We start from the raw sequence: 13,269 nt of genomic DNA on the forward strand, positions 1-13,269 counted from the left end.
ACTCCTGCTACAACAGGAGAAGACATTGCATTTCTCATAACTGATGTTTTATTGCGGCTTCAACTTCCCTTAGAAGGATTGCGGGGACAGACTTATGACGGGGCATCAAACATGAGCGGAAGTAAAATAGGTGTTCAAAGTATTATAATAGATAAACAACCACTAGCTGATTTTGTTCATTGTGGTGCTCATTGTTGCAACCTAATAATGAAAGCTGCTTGTGATTCTTCAAGAGCAGTAAGAAATTCTTTGGACTATTTGCATCAGTTAGGGATTTTTTTTTCAAACGCAAAAGTTAAATCTGTCTTAGCTTTCGTTCATGAAGATTCAGCACAACGCCCAGTGAACAATATTGCCAAAATAAAACCTCTGTGCCCCACACGCTGGATATATAGGCATTCTCAAGTTACTGAGGTGCTTAAAAATTACGATAAAATTTTGAGAACATTAAAAGAATTAACGGCAAAAAAATATGAGGGAGCAAGTGGCTTATTGAGTATTTTTGAAAAAGCAGCCACATATTTAGGACTGATTATGGGCAAAGACGTAATCGAAATGCTAGAGAAAACAAATAAGGCATTTCAGGGGAGGAATAATACTTTGGCAGGTTTATGTAAATCAATTGAAGTGATTATTAACGGACTAACGGATTTGCGAAAAGAAGAAAACTTTTCTTCAATTTTTGAAGAATGTTTAAAGGCAGTAGAAAAACATGATCTGGAACCATTATCTGTACCCAGGAAAAAGAAACCACCAAAACGATTCTGTGGTCCTGCTCTTTCGCATGAGTTTAATTCCGGTGAAGAATTCTACCGTCAGCAGTACTATGAAATGATAGATACTGCAACTAATGGCTTGAAGAACCGAATTTTGGATCAACCAGGGGTTAAGAAACAACTTTTGCTGGAAAATATCCTTTTAAAAGTAGAGGACGTAGAACAGTTAGCTCCCTATCCTGAAATTAACATAGCTGCTTTAAAAACTGAGCTTCAACTATTCCATAAAAACTTTAAAGTTAACTGCTTAGATGAAGCAAAGAAAGCTTTGTCGTCAGCCGTTAAAGAAGTTAGGGGTCTATTTCAAAATGTTGAAAATTTGGTGCGGCTGCTTTTGGTGTGCCCCGCTTCGTCGTGTGAAGCTGAAAGAAGCTTTAGTGCGCTGAGAAAGCTCAAAATATATCTAAGGTCGACTATGACACAAAAGCGGTTAAATCATGTAGCTTTATGTTACGTTCACAAAAATATCTTGGATGAAATTGATCACAAAAAAATAGCACGGATATTCGTATCCCATGTGCAGTCTAGAAAAAATGTATTTGGTGGAATTTATTTTTTTTTCTTATTGTGTAAATATGTAAATCAAGATGTACCTGTATTTTTTATCTTAAATATAAACCCATTTCTATTTGATGTCAAGTTTTTATCTCATTTACTATATATATATATATATATATATATATATATATATATATATACGCATTTTTCTTGATACAACTTAAAAATGACAGTGTCAGAATGGTCCCCCCCAATAAATTTCAGCTGACGACGCCAATGCTCAGGCTAACATGGATATTAGGAAAAATTATTATTATAGCAGGGTAGTGGAACCTTGGAACAGTTTACCGGAAGAGGGGGTAATGAGCAAGGGAGTAGATAGTTTTAAGAGGGCCATTGATCTTCACTGGGGATTGTAAATTGACTAGGACCAGTCTAGCTGGGCCCAGAGCCTGTTGCTGGTCGTCACTTTTGTATTTGTATTTGTATTTAGACGGTTAAAGGAGATCTATCGCGCATTGTTAACAGTACCACCAACTTGCGTGAATTTAGAAAGTATCTTTAACTGTAGGAAAGTTAAGCATTAAATTAAGTTTGAGGCTTAGAGACAACTCAATAGATTTATTATTTTACTATTATTGATTTTTTTTTACGACATTTGTTCATTCATTTTATATTTGTTCACAATACATTTTCATAAATAATAAAATTTGTGTACAAAATTACTAAGTGTGGCAAAGAAACAAATTGTTTTCAAGCAATTTTTGAAAAATTTCAAATACCAGTATTCCGGTATCACGTTTTAAAAATACCGAACACGGGTATTTAATTTTTGGTCCGGTATTGCATTCCCCAATCACCACTGAAAGCTTGAAATTTGGCTTTAAGACAATTCCACGGAACAGCTCTCCTCAACTTTCCTTAAAATTGACGTCAGTTTCAAAAAAAATTGTTGAGGCTGTCATCTCCTTTTTCCACTGTCGTTATCAAAATAGCCTACAATTGCCTTTTTACACTTCAATATTGAAAAAATTGTGGAGGATCATTCGATCCCTTAACGTTGTCAAAGTTAGCTTAAATTTGACTTCAATTTTAGAATAATAATTCAGTCGAGAATTTTTACTCTTTCTCTTAATTTGCTCTTTGCCTAAATTTGCTATTTTCGGGTCTCTTTTCAAAATTCATCCGGGAATGGAATTTGAACTCCTCTCCCTTCTCAAACTTCTTCTGACTGAAACTGAGTTTTTAAGACTTCAATTTATAAAATTTTCCACGGGAAGGCGCCCGGCTCCCATCCTCTGTCTTATTGCTGACGTCACGATAGACAGTCTAGAATTTCATTTTTATGTTTCAGCATTAGGTACATAACTTTTCCGTCAAAGCACTAAATTGCACATCAAGAAATTCTCAGTGTTGTTAAACTGCTCTCATTCTGTTTTAGTGTCTCAAATTTATTGCAATTATTCATAAAGGGCCCCGACAAGTCTCCATTCGGGTCCCGCATTCGTTAAGGCCGGCCATGGGTGTTGATGTTAACAAATTTTTAATTTTATTTCAAGAGAGGGAAAGGGGACGCTGAAGCAATGTCTTCCCCTGTTTGATAACGACTTAGTTACCTCTTTCAATCTAAGAAGAAGATTGAGTCAAAACCAATGTAGGGTAGTCTGACCCGCAAATGTACACCTAAGCAAAAATGAGTCGGTGAGAAGCAAAGGAATGCAAGTGGAAAAATTAAAAATTTGGAGATAATCAGTACTAATGATAGGTGCACCTCTCATCTTTCTCTTGGGACAATATCTAACTTTGGGGCAATAATGGTACTAGTACCTCTGTTGGGTGCTGCTGTATAGCATGATTTAGAAAAAAAATTCAATGAAAGCCTACCTAAGATCTTATCTTAAAACGTATCTTACACAAAACTTGAAAATGTCCACTTACATCCCTTTGCTCCTCACTACCTTAAAATTCAAAAATTCATCTCATCATTCAAAAGTATAGCCTATAGTACACATTAAAAACTTTTTATTAATATGTGCAATTATTTTTAAAGTGGCAGGGGTATTTACATGGTTCTGCTTCATTTTTTTAGGGAGTTGAAAGAAAACTCGTGGAGCAATCCAGTAAAGGAGCACACCTAACCAGCGAACAAACACAAAATTTACTATTCTTTTCCTTTTCAAAATAGCATAGAGGGATGTTGCTATAATGAAGATAATATACACAAAAAAAAAAAGTTTTAAAACTACATTATTTAAAATATGTATACATATATACGAATCGTTTATTCACCTGTGTGTGTACATTAACTCTTCAAATTCCCCTACACATTATTTCTTATTATTTGTTTCAGAATTTAAACAAAGATTTAAAACCTGATTATTATTATGGATAACACAAGTAGAATACGAAACTGAAGTATCACTCATATTATGAAAGACAAAAAACATACATATGAATCTTGGTGTAATTATTTGGGAAAAAAGGGGAACATTTTAACTGACTACAAAAGATCATGCCTTTGAGTTGTCTGATAACAACACGAGAATACGTAAATAAAGACCTTTCTGCTGCTTCTGCTAAGGATGGTTCATCAATCAACTAGTCTGCCATCCTACGTTTAAGCGCCCGACAAAACATCTGCGTCTTCGGTAATCCGACAGTTGCTTCAGCCAATCGGAGATAAAATCGAACACTAGGTGTGTGAGCTTTAGTGGAAACCCTGGTGTCTGTCTAGCCTCCATTTATCGCGTTTTGGCTATTTAGCTTGCGCCAAAGCTAAGACTGCCAGCTATATTGCCAAACGCAAAAGGATAAATTTGTAAATTTAGAAATAAATACTCTCGTAACTGTAGCTCTAAGGTTTTCTTCTTCTCTAAAAAATTTTATACCAAAATTAGTTATGAAGCATTAATTCCTGTTCTTTATTTATGAGTTTTGTAGGATCACATTTTTTAAAATAAAGTAAATTTTTAAAGCTGAAAACTTTACATAAATATTTCATTTTGAAGTAGTTTTGTAATTAATTTTTAAATTATATTTAGTGAGCCTGGGAACGAGATATCAAGTAGCAGACGAGCTAGTTCTTTTGGTTATGGAGTCTGCTCTTTCACATGAAAGAAAAGGTGTCATTTTGTTTTTGTCTTTGCTATTCACTATGAAATGTAGTTCCAAAAAAATTTTATCATTTTTTACGAGTTTTGTTTTATTATCAAAATGCATGTAGCGGATGTTTCTAATTGTGTAATTTGATGTAATGTCACTTTGTCAAAAATCGGTTTTCAAAAGATGTTGATGCTTTGTAAGATGATATAGTTTAACTATTTTATTAATTACTTTCTTAGATTTTAAGAAGGCTGTGATTTAATTTCTCTGTATTAAAATATCGTTTGTTTTTCATTAAGTTATTTATGTTAAGTCATTTATTGAAGTATTCCCGTATAAAATAACCAACGAGAAGAGTTTTATGTAATTGCTTTGTGTGTGTATTTGTTTCCCCCTATTCTACTTTCTGTTTTGCTGTCATTGTGCATAAAACTTTCTGAATTTTTATTTTAATGTTTATTTTTCTCGTAAATTTAATTTCGTATTAAAATATATACCGGGTAATTATATATATACATTTTTGTTTCGTTTTTTTTTTCTTTTTTTTTGTGATGTTGAAAAAGTCATCCCTTTGTCCCGCACGTGGCGATTCATTTTTTTTTTTTGTTGTTGTTGAAAAATAATAATTACAAAGGGTAATAACGAAATTTTTTGCTTAAGAAATCACACATTAAGTTTGTGATTGTTAAGCAGAAAAAAAATGTTCATTAATATTTTAAAGTATTATTTTTAATGAAATATATGTGGCGTCACTTGCCGGACACAATGACCGTTTTCCATGGAAAGGCCCATAATGTTCCGAAAAGAAGATGCTACAAAAACTTTTCTTCAAAATGCATTATTGCGTTGCAAAGTATAAAAATTGTACAGTAAATTTGAAATTTTATGCTATTTCAAGCATAAAAAATGGTTCTACTTGACTTGATTTTTGAATACTGGATGGATTTTTTTTGTCAACTATGATTATAAATACAGACTGACATACATGATGTATCATTCCGTTTTAATTTTTTTTTATTTCTTGATAAGGCTGCTTTCAACTCAAGGGGAAGAAGTGAATTCAGATTTTTGTGAGAGGATCCGATATACAGTTGAATTGCATCATCCGCTGTTTGAAAAATGTGTTCAAAAGATCTAATGTTGTGTCTTGATCTAATGGATGTGTACCTCATCCCCTTCTGACTGAGCTATCGGTAAGACATGAATATTGTTTTAACACATGTGTAAGGTAACTAAATTTCAAAGTTTGAAATTCATGACATAATATATTGTGGAGAATGGAGCATCTTGGCATAGGCATAGGAAGTGAGGGAGCTGGAGCTCCCCCTGGAATATTTCTGTCCGACAAAACTCCCCTGGAAAAATTCTCCCACTACAGCTTTCTGCATTTTAGCTGCTTCTGCATTTTAGCGTAGCTTTAAACATTGGATATTATAGGGAAGTTTATTTTTTCCTTTTTTTTTTTAGATCAAATTTTTTATGATTCAAAAAGTGCCAGAAATTTATCATATATTTGAGCTTTCGCTAAGTGTTTAAAACTTTCAATTTCCTTTAAGAAGTAATATACATCGAGAAAAACAACCTTCGTCAGAAGTTTAAAAAAATTAATAAAAATTAATCAATTAATTAAATAAAACAAAACAAAAGTCAAAAAATAGAATTTAAAAAGTTTAAAAAAATTTTTTGGTGATTTACATGTGGGTGTACCCTGTGTATAGTGTTCTACTGGTGACTACAGATGTATCTGAAGACATACTTTTAAATAATGAAAAAAAAAATCTCGTATAAGATTCACTGGATTAATTGATTATCATTTAATGTGATTCTATTTTAGATTCCTGTTGCTGAAAAATGAGGGAATTCTCTAAAATAAATGAAGTGAAGTTAAATAATCGAGCACTCTGTATTTTTAACCATTAGCGTGTCCTACCTTGCTTTGTTTTCTGTAAGTTTTGGTTAATTGCCATAATTCTTTCATGGTGGTGCAATGTTCACAAACATAAGGGGGTATATAATTAGAATCCAAACTTGATTTAAATTTTACTTATGATTTTTAAAGCTGTGTCCTGTGTTCAAAACTTTTTAGAGACAGTCATTATTATGGACGATGTTCTGAATATTTTAGAGACCCACTAAGTGTGCTTCTGCCCCTTAGATCCCAGACACTTTTCTACACTTAGCCCCAGCTCCCCCTGCTTTTTGAAGTTCATACGCCCCTGCATCTTGGAACATGACATATGTTTAAGCATTTAGGTTGGTAGTTATTTAAAAAGAGGCAGATAATACTGGCAATTTTAACTGCTGTGTCTTAAGTGCAACTATTATCCATGTTCTTTTCAGGATCTTTGGTCTTTAGTCTTTTTGTACATATAGGTACTTATAATTAGAAGCGAGGTAAGTAATAATGTGATATTCCTTAAAGTGGGGTTTCTCAAACTTTATAGCAGACCCTTTCATTGATATTGACCAATGTACTCAGTGTGGACCTCTGTCATTAAAGTGTGGATATTTGTATTTTGTAGTTAGTTTTACTTAGATTAATTAGCTCTTACTAATTATGGGGGAACACAACTATGTATTAAAAAGCATTAACAGTGTTCGCGCTCAACTATCCGTAACATGGGTCCCAGGGACCCATTAATGAAATAGATTTGGGTCCTTTGGTGGAAAAAATGAGTCCCTTAAATTTTAAACAGAAAATCTTAGTGTGTAAATGAATAATATAAAAATATTTATACTTGGGGGGGGGGAGGCATGAAATAAAATAAATTGGTTATTTTGGCCCTAATTTTTTTGTGATTTTATCACTGTAAAATTATTTTCAAATAATACACTGGCAAGACTCAGTTATGTGAGAAACTATTTGGTCAGTTACAATGAGATTAACTCAAAATTTACTTTAAAAATGGGTTTTACCATAAAATATAAAACAAGTGCCTCTGATTGATCAAGCAAAGAGCACTCCCTTAACTTTTGTTTTCCTGGAAATTTTTCTTAGTGAAAAAAGCAAACAGACCCCCCCCCCCCCTTCTCAATTATCATTGGCAATTACATAATAATAATAATAAATCGCAAGCGAATGTGTTGGATGGGAAGGTATGATTGAAACTAACTCTTGCCCAAACAACGTAATATATTTAGCAGAGTGAAATTGGAGTTCGTGAAACAGTATAATTGAAGACGAATAGCTCATTAAACATCAATTAATTTATTAAAAGATAAAAAACAAAGTATATGGCTTTGACAAAAAGTAAATAAGGATAAGTATATCGTTATTGCAAATACCCCCGTTGACCTAGACTAATAAGTATTATCAATTGACCCGACTATCGTTCATGAGGAACGAAGTCTTCAATGGACAAACGTCATACTACTTCAATTAAACAAAAAAAAAAGGCTAACAGCCTAAGCTTGCTGAACAGACAGCAAGTTGGCTTTGCCTGACATGAGCCAACGCGTCTAGGCTGTGCAAGAAGTGAGAGAGAGATCAACTGATAACAGCTTTGCTTATATTCAGAATCTCATTAGCATATCTTCACTTCAATGCTACCTGATCGTGATCTTCAGTGGCCAAGCCCGAAGCGTGTGTACGTGACGTCACATGTTCAAGAAGAATCGACGTTAAATTAGTCACGTCATGGGCAACGCCCACTACACGTGCCGTTCTCTATTCCAAGACTAGTTACGTCACGGATTCTAGCGTTCGTTAAGGAACAATGATATGAAAACTGCAAATATGTAAAATGTTATCTAACATACAAAATGATAATAAACCTTCACTTAGATTGACATACTATGTCTATCAGAATGAACCCAACGCGAAAATCGCGATCGCAAAAACGAAACATTTTCTCATATGAGCGTGAAAATTGCTCATTTGCAATCTTAAATCAGTATATTTGACTTTATTTTGACTTGTTCAAAATATCTGTTTTGATTTTTGTTCTATTTTTAAAATCTCGCCATTTTGAAAATTGCGCGCAAAAATGGCGCGATCGATTAATACCCAACTTTTGCAAGTCCAAATAAAAATAACCCATCAGAAAGAGATGAATTATTAGAAAAAGAACAAGGTTAAAGTGCTTTTGTATAAAATTCAAGTATTCATAAGCAATTTAACAAGAAAAATGTAATGTGACTATATTAAGTTACGTGACTACGTAACTTAATATAGTCACGTTCTTTGCAAGGGTTTCATCTGGGCCAGGCTGTAATTTACGAAATCCCCCCCCCCCCCCCGGCCACCCTTCAAAAAGTTGTTTTATGTAAATATGAAGTTCGTGCAATTTTCCAGAAACAACTCATTTTTATTTTGGCGTTGTAACTATAGTTGTAATTAAGAAATGAGTTTAATTACAAATAAATTCTATGTAAAATTTTCCCTAGACGCATATGTAACATGCCCTGTTCAAGCGCAATATTGTGCTTTGTTTTTGTTGACATTTAATAGAATATATATGATTTAATAAAATTTCGGGAAAAACTTTAGAGAATTAATTAAAATTTATTTATTTTACTAACTTTGAAATCCACTTTGGGTGCCATTCCGGGGCAAACTGTTGTCCCCCCCCCCCCCCGGTACGCTACTGAGTAATACATTAGAGCCTCTTTCTAATATTGAAAATCTGTCAGTCATAAATATTTTTTTATTGTGTGTGTAGTAAACATTTTTGAAAAATATAGAAGCTTAATATTTTCTACTAGTATGTTATGTATGAATTTTTTTTAAAAAAAAAGAAAGAAAAGAATTAAAAACAGAAAGGAAAAATAATTTACAATAATATTAAAAACTTGTTACAATGTATTGGTTTTAGAACCCGATCCCATCCCCCCTTCCATCTGTTCCATTTCGTGAAACATTTGTTAACATTTATTGTCTTTAAAATCCATAAACTTATTAATCTAAACGACACAGGACAAATTCATAACTGGGCAGTTCTCAAAAGGTGGGAACAAACACAGATCTCAACTTTGAAGCTTCAACACCAAATAGCTTTCATTTTAATTAACTCAAAAATTTTTGAGTTAAACTATAATACTGTATAGAGACAAGAATTGGCATAAATTATGGAAAAAATGCTCTTCAAATGCCCTTAAAAAAATATTTTCTTTGCTAAAAGGCACAATTTTGGACATACCAAAACGCAGTCTTGCATAATATAGACGAACGCGCGAACGGCTTTCGCAGAAAATTTTTGGCTTCGCAGAAAATTTTTTCAAACTGATAACGTTCATTTAAAAAAAAAAAAAGATTTTTTTTTTTAAGGGAATTTTTAAGAAAATCCCAGAATTTATTTCTGTTAAAGCCTTTCTCCAAAAGCCTTTTAAAGCACTTGTGTAAAAAAAAATAATGGTTTTGGCAGTTTTCTTCAGTTGGTGAAAAATAAGCAATGTTATTGTAATAAAAAAAAATTAAATGATTTAAAGCACTTTTTTTTGTCTCTTTCATATTTGAATATAAATTTAATTTTTAATTCAAGGGTGAGTTAGGCAAAATTATTATTTGCAGAAAATTTTCCGGTTAGGATTTATGTTCGCAGAAAGCTTTTCGTTTTATCTAAGTCTGCCAAAACGTTAACTGAGCAAATGTACCATTAAAGAAAAATTTTTTAAAATTATTTCCATACGTTTCAAAAAAAATTTAAAGGTATTAATCTTACACTGAATAACTTTTTGTTAATATTTTACACAAATAACAAAAGTAAAGATAGATTATTTACTTTGTAAACGATTTTTAAAAAACGTAACTTAGAAATTTGATGTATGTCCAAAAGTTACGATCTTTACAATGCTGTTATTTGAGAACTAAGTACATGATGTTTTCGTTTTAAAGGTATTTATCGATCCTCAGAATCAATTTTTAATTGTGTTAATGTGTTTTCATAAGCTTTTATGCAGTATCTTAGAAGAAAAATGATTTTTCTTAAACATACATGTGAGATGTCCAAATGGTGTTACGATCTTGAGGCCGATAATTCTGTCCGTTTATTCATAATTTTTGATGATCCACTGTCTTCTAACCTCAATAAAAAAGGTTATTATAATGTTATCTTCTTTAATCCATTGGTATTTTGCATAATTAATACGTTACACATTGAACAATACATAAATTACAGTAGAAACATGGCTGGTTATGTTCGTAACGAAAGCCATTTTGCGCTAAAATCGCCAAGCAAACCTCCATTGGCGACAATACAGTATACGATAAGCTAAAGGTTACCAGAGGGGAATTCCAGTTTCACAAATGTAGTTTATCGTCAGCTGCACCAGTTTTGGCGACTTTATCACCTGCGCTAACAATTTTTTAATTTTTAATTTTTAGAGTTAAAAAAAATCGTCTGCAGTTGATTTGTAAACAAATATCAATTGGTAATTTTCATTCTATCTTGAGTTTTGAGAGATAGTAAGCCTTTTGAATTAACATGTTTTGAAAAAGTGCTTTAAACAATTTAATTAAGTTCTTTTATGGAATTTGTATTGTATTTATATGCTTTTTGAAGTCATTATTGATTTTTAATACCTATTTGCAAAAGGATTTATTGCAAAGTTTAATGCTCACACGAGATTATGTCTCCTAGATGTAGAACAAAAAGTGAGGTTCTGGTAGAAGTACATTCTAAGTTTGGAAAATATCTGCAGAAATGAAAGTTAATAATCCAGAGAAATACAAATGTTATTTAATAAAAGAAGCTACGAGTTTGTATAGTTATTTCCATGAAGCTTTTTTTTACCTTTCATCAACTTCTTCAAAATCATTCCAAAACTTTATTATATGTAAAGAGAAGTATGTATAGCCATTCAAGTACTTCATTAATATCCTCTTTACTATTAAATTTCAAATTTCAAAAAGTAGTAAATAAAAGTTTCATTGGAAAAGTTAAAAATCAGATTAACAATTATCAAAAATGGTGAAACTTACATTATGATGATGTCCAAAATCCGTTACCTACAGGACAACAATGTCCAAAATCTGTTACCTACAGACAGCTGATTTAATTTGCTAATTAACAATTTTTAGAAAATACCAGCTGTCTTTTCATGTTCATATATTGTGTTCTAGGTATGCATGCTGTAGAATAAAAGCAAAATTGATGTCAAATTTGAAAATTTTTGAAATTGCTCAAAGTTAACTTCTTTGTTCCCACCTTTTGAGAACTGCCCAACTGCATTTTGCCCTGCATTAGTTTTCCATGTGAAGAACTAACTTTTTCAACAATATAGTCTTTTTAAGAGTTAAACAAGTAATTTATATTTTTTATCAACTAAAAATTCCTTATTCTCATTCACACTTTAATTTTTATAATCATTTGTTTTTCAAAGCTCTTTCTCATCCTCTATCATGTGATTATATGAGTGTTTGTATGCAAAAATAAAGTCACATTCTAATTGCTTCTATATTTACATTCCCAGCATAAAATCAAATGTTATTTCATCCATTGAGAATATTTTTCCACATTAATGTGTTACATTCTTCATGAAGCTAGTAATAATAATATCTTCTGCAATTAAAAATCTCATGACTTGTTTTATTTATAATTTTTTGAAACAAAGAAAATTCCAAATTTGTTTTGATATTGTCTTACGCACTGAAATTTTGTGGAACATTCATCTTTATTCTGTCATTTTCTGTCTGAAAATGATATATGTAATTCTGTTCTCTCTCTCTCTTTCTCAATTGGACAAGTTACCTTCTTACTTCAATAATTGATCTCAGTAAAAATGTTGCAACAGGTACTACTGTTTAAGAAAAGTAATTGATTCCCCCCCCCCCCTAAGAGCAAGGCTGCAGCCCTCCCTCGAAAACACTATGAAGACCCCCTCTAAAAAAAAGAAATTACTTTTTGAACCCCCCCTCCCCCAAAAATTTCATGGCACAGTCTGCGCCATGCCCCCTCCCTCCCTCCCATCGGGACAGCACTCCTGATTTTTCTGCTTACAGACCATTTTTCATTCCCCCAAACTCATAAAAATAATGGCAAGTACTATTTTGTCACATTTTTCACAAATTTAAAACAATACTTTAGCAATTATTAAGGCTCCGCAGTGACGTTATATGACTATAATTCTGGGAAGAATTTGTTTAAAAAACTATTAGCTGTTTAGAAATTGTTTGACCAGCATTTTAAAGTTTGAGCAATGCTGCATTAAAAAAAAATTAAAGTTTTCGTTGCTTTAAAATTTCCGAAAATTATTTGATAAAGGATAGTTTGTAATGAACGAAAGTGTTCTGGGATTATAAGATATTCTCTCAGAAGTGGCATCTAACTCTGTCCCCCCCCCCCCCCCAAATAGTTATTTTTTCATGCAGTATTCTTTTGCAACGTTTTTGTTGTTAATTGAGGCAAAAGTTTAAAAAAAACGAAAAAACAGTGGAATTCCTCATTTTTCTCAAGTTTTCAGGCATGTTACGCAATATTGCTAACCAATCGCAACTTTTCCGCGCTACAGTGACTCGAAATTTTTTTAAAAAAATTATTTTTTTCGCACTATTCTGCTGAGCATTGCATTAATGTTTTTGGCAGTACTTTTTGATAACAGCTATAACAAATATTCTATAAAGCTATATATAATATTTAACATAAATATTAATTCTGATTAAATCTTGTAATTAATCGATTTTTCTCTGACACCAAGAATTGAGCGAACGTTTATCAATAGTTTCTAGCATTTGCAAATCGGCGTGCTCAAAATAATCCAAACGGCCGTCATCCATTTTGTTTGCTTAAAAAGGAATGATGGGAAGGAAAACTGCGCTTAAACCGTCAAAGTCCCGGTCACAAACCGAGCTCTGGAAGTGGGCGTTCTGTGACCGAGTTTAACTTGGTTTAACGCCAAACTGGGATGGAGAATAGAGTAGTTTTTCAACTTCGAGGTTTAAGCCTCGGTCCGAGTT

General features: G+C 32.4%; 2 protein-coding genes across 2 annotated transcripts in view; one reads left to right on the forward strand and one right to left on the reverse strand.

The window, feature by feature from the left end:
* LOC129218296 (EH domain-binding protein 1-like) overlaps nt 1-3,866 on the reverse strand; it is a 200,683-nt gene extending 196,817 nt beyond the window's left edge. The window contains exon 1 of the mRNA XM_054852529.1: nt 3,835-3,866. The gene's annotated coding sequence lies outside the window, so the exon portion shown is untranslated. The remainder of the gene's footprint in view (nt 1-3,834) is intronic.
* Nucleotides 3,867-5,456: 1,590 nt separating this feature from the next.
* The window catches only part of LOC129218297 (zinc finger protein 43-like), a 101,400-nt gene continuing 93,587 nt past the window's right edge, over nt 5,457-13,269 (forward strand). The window contains exon 1 of the mRNA XM_054852531.1: nt 5,457-5,569. The gene's annotated coding sequence lies outside the window, so the exon portion shown is untranslated. The remainder of the gene's footprint in view (nt 5,570-13,269) is intronic.

Source organism: Uloborus diversus, chromosome 3 (genome assembly GCF_026930045.1).
Source record: "Uloborus diversus isolate 005 chromosome 3, Udiv.v.3.1, whole genome shotgun sequence".
Taxonomy (NCBI): domain Eukaryota; kingdom Metazoa; phylum Arthropoda; class Arachnida; order Araneae; family Uloboridae; genus Uloborus; species Uloborus diversus.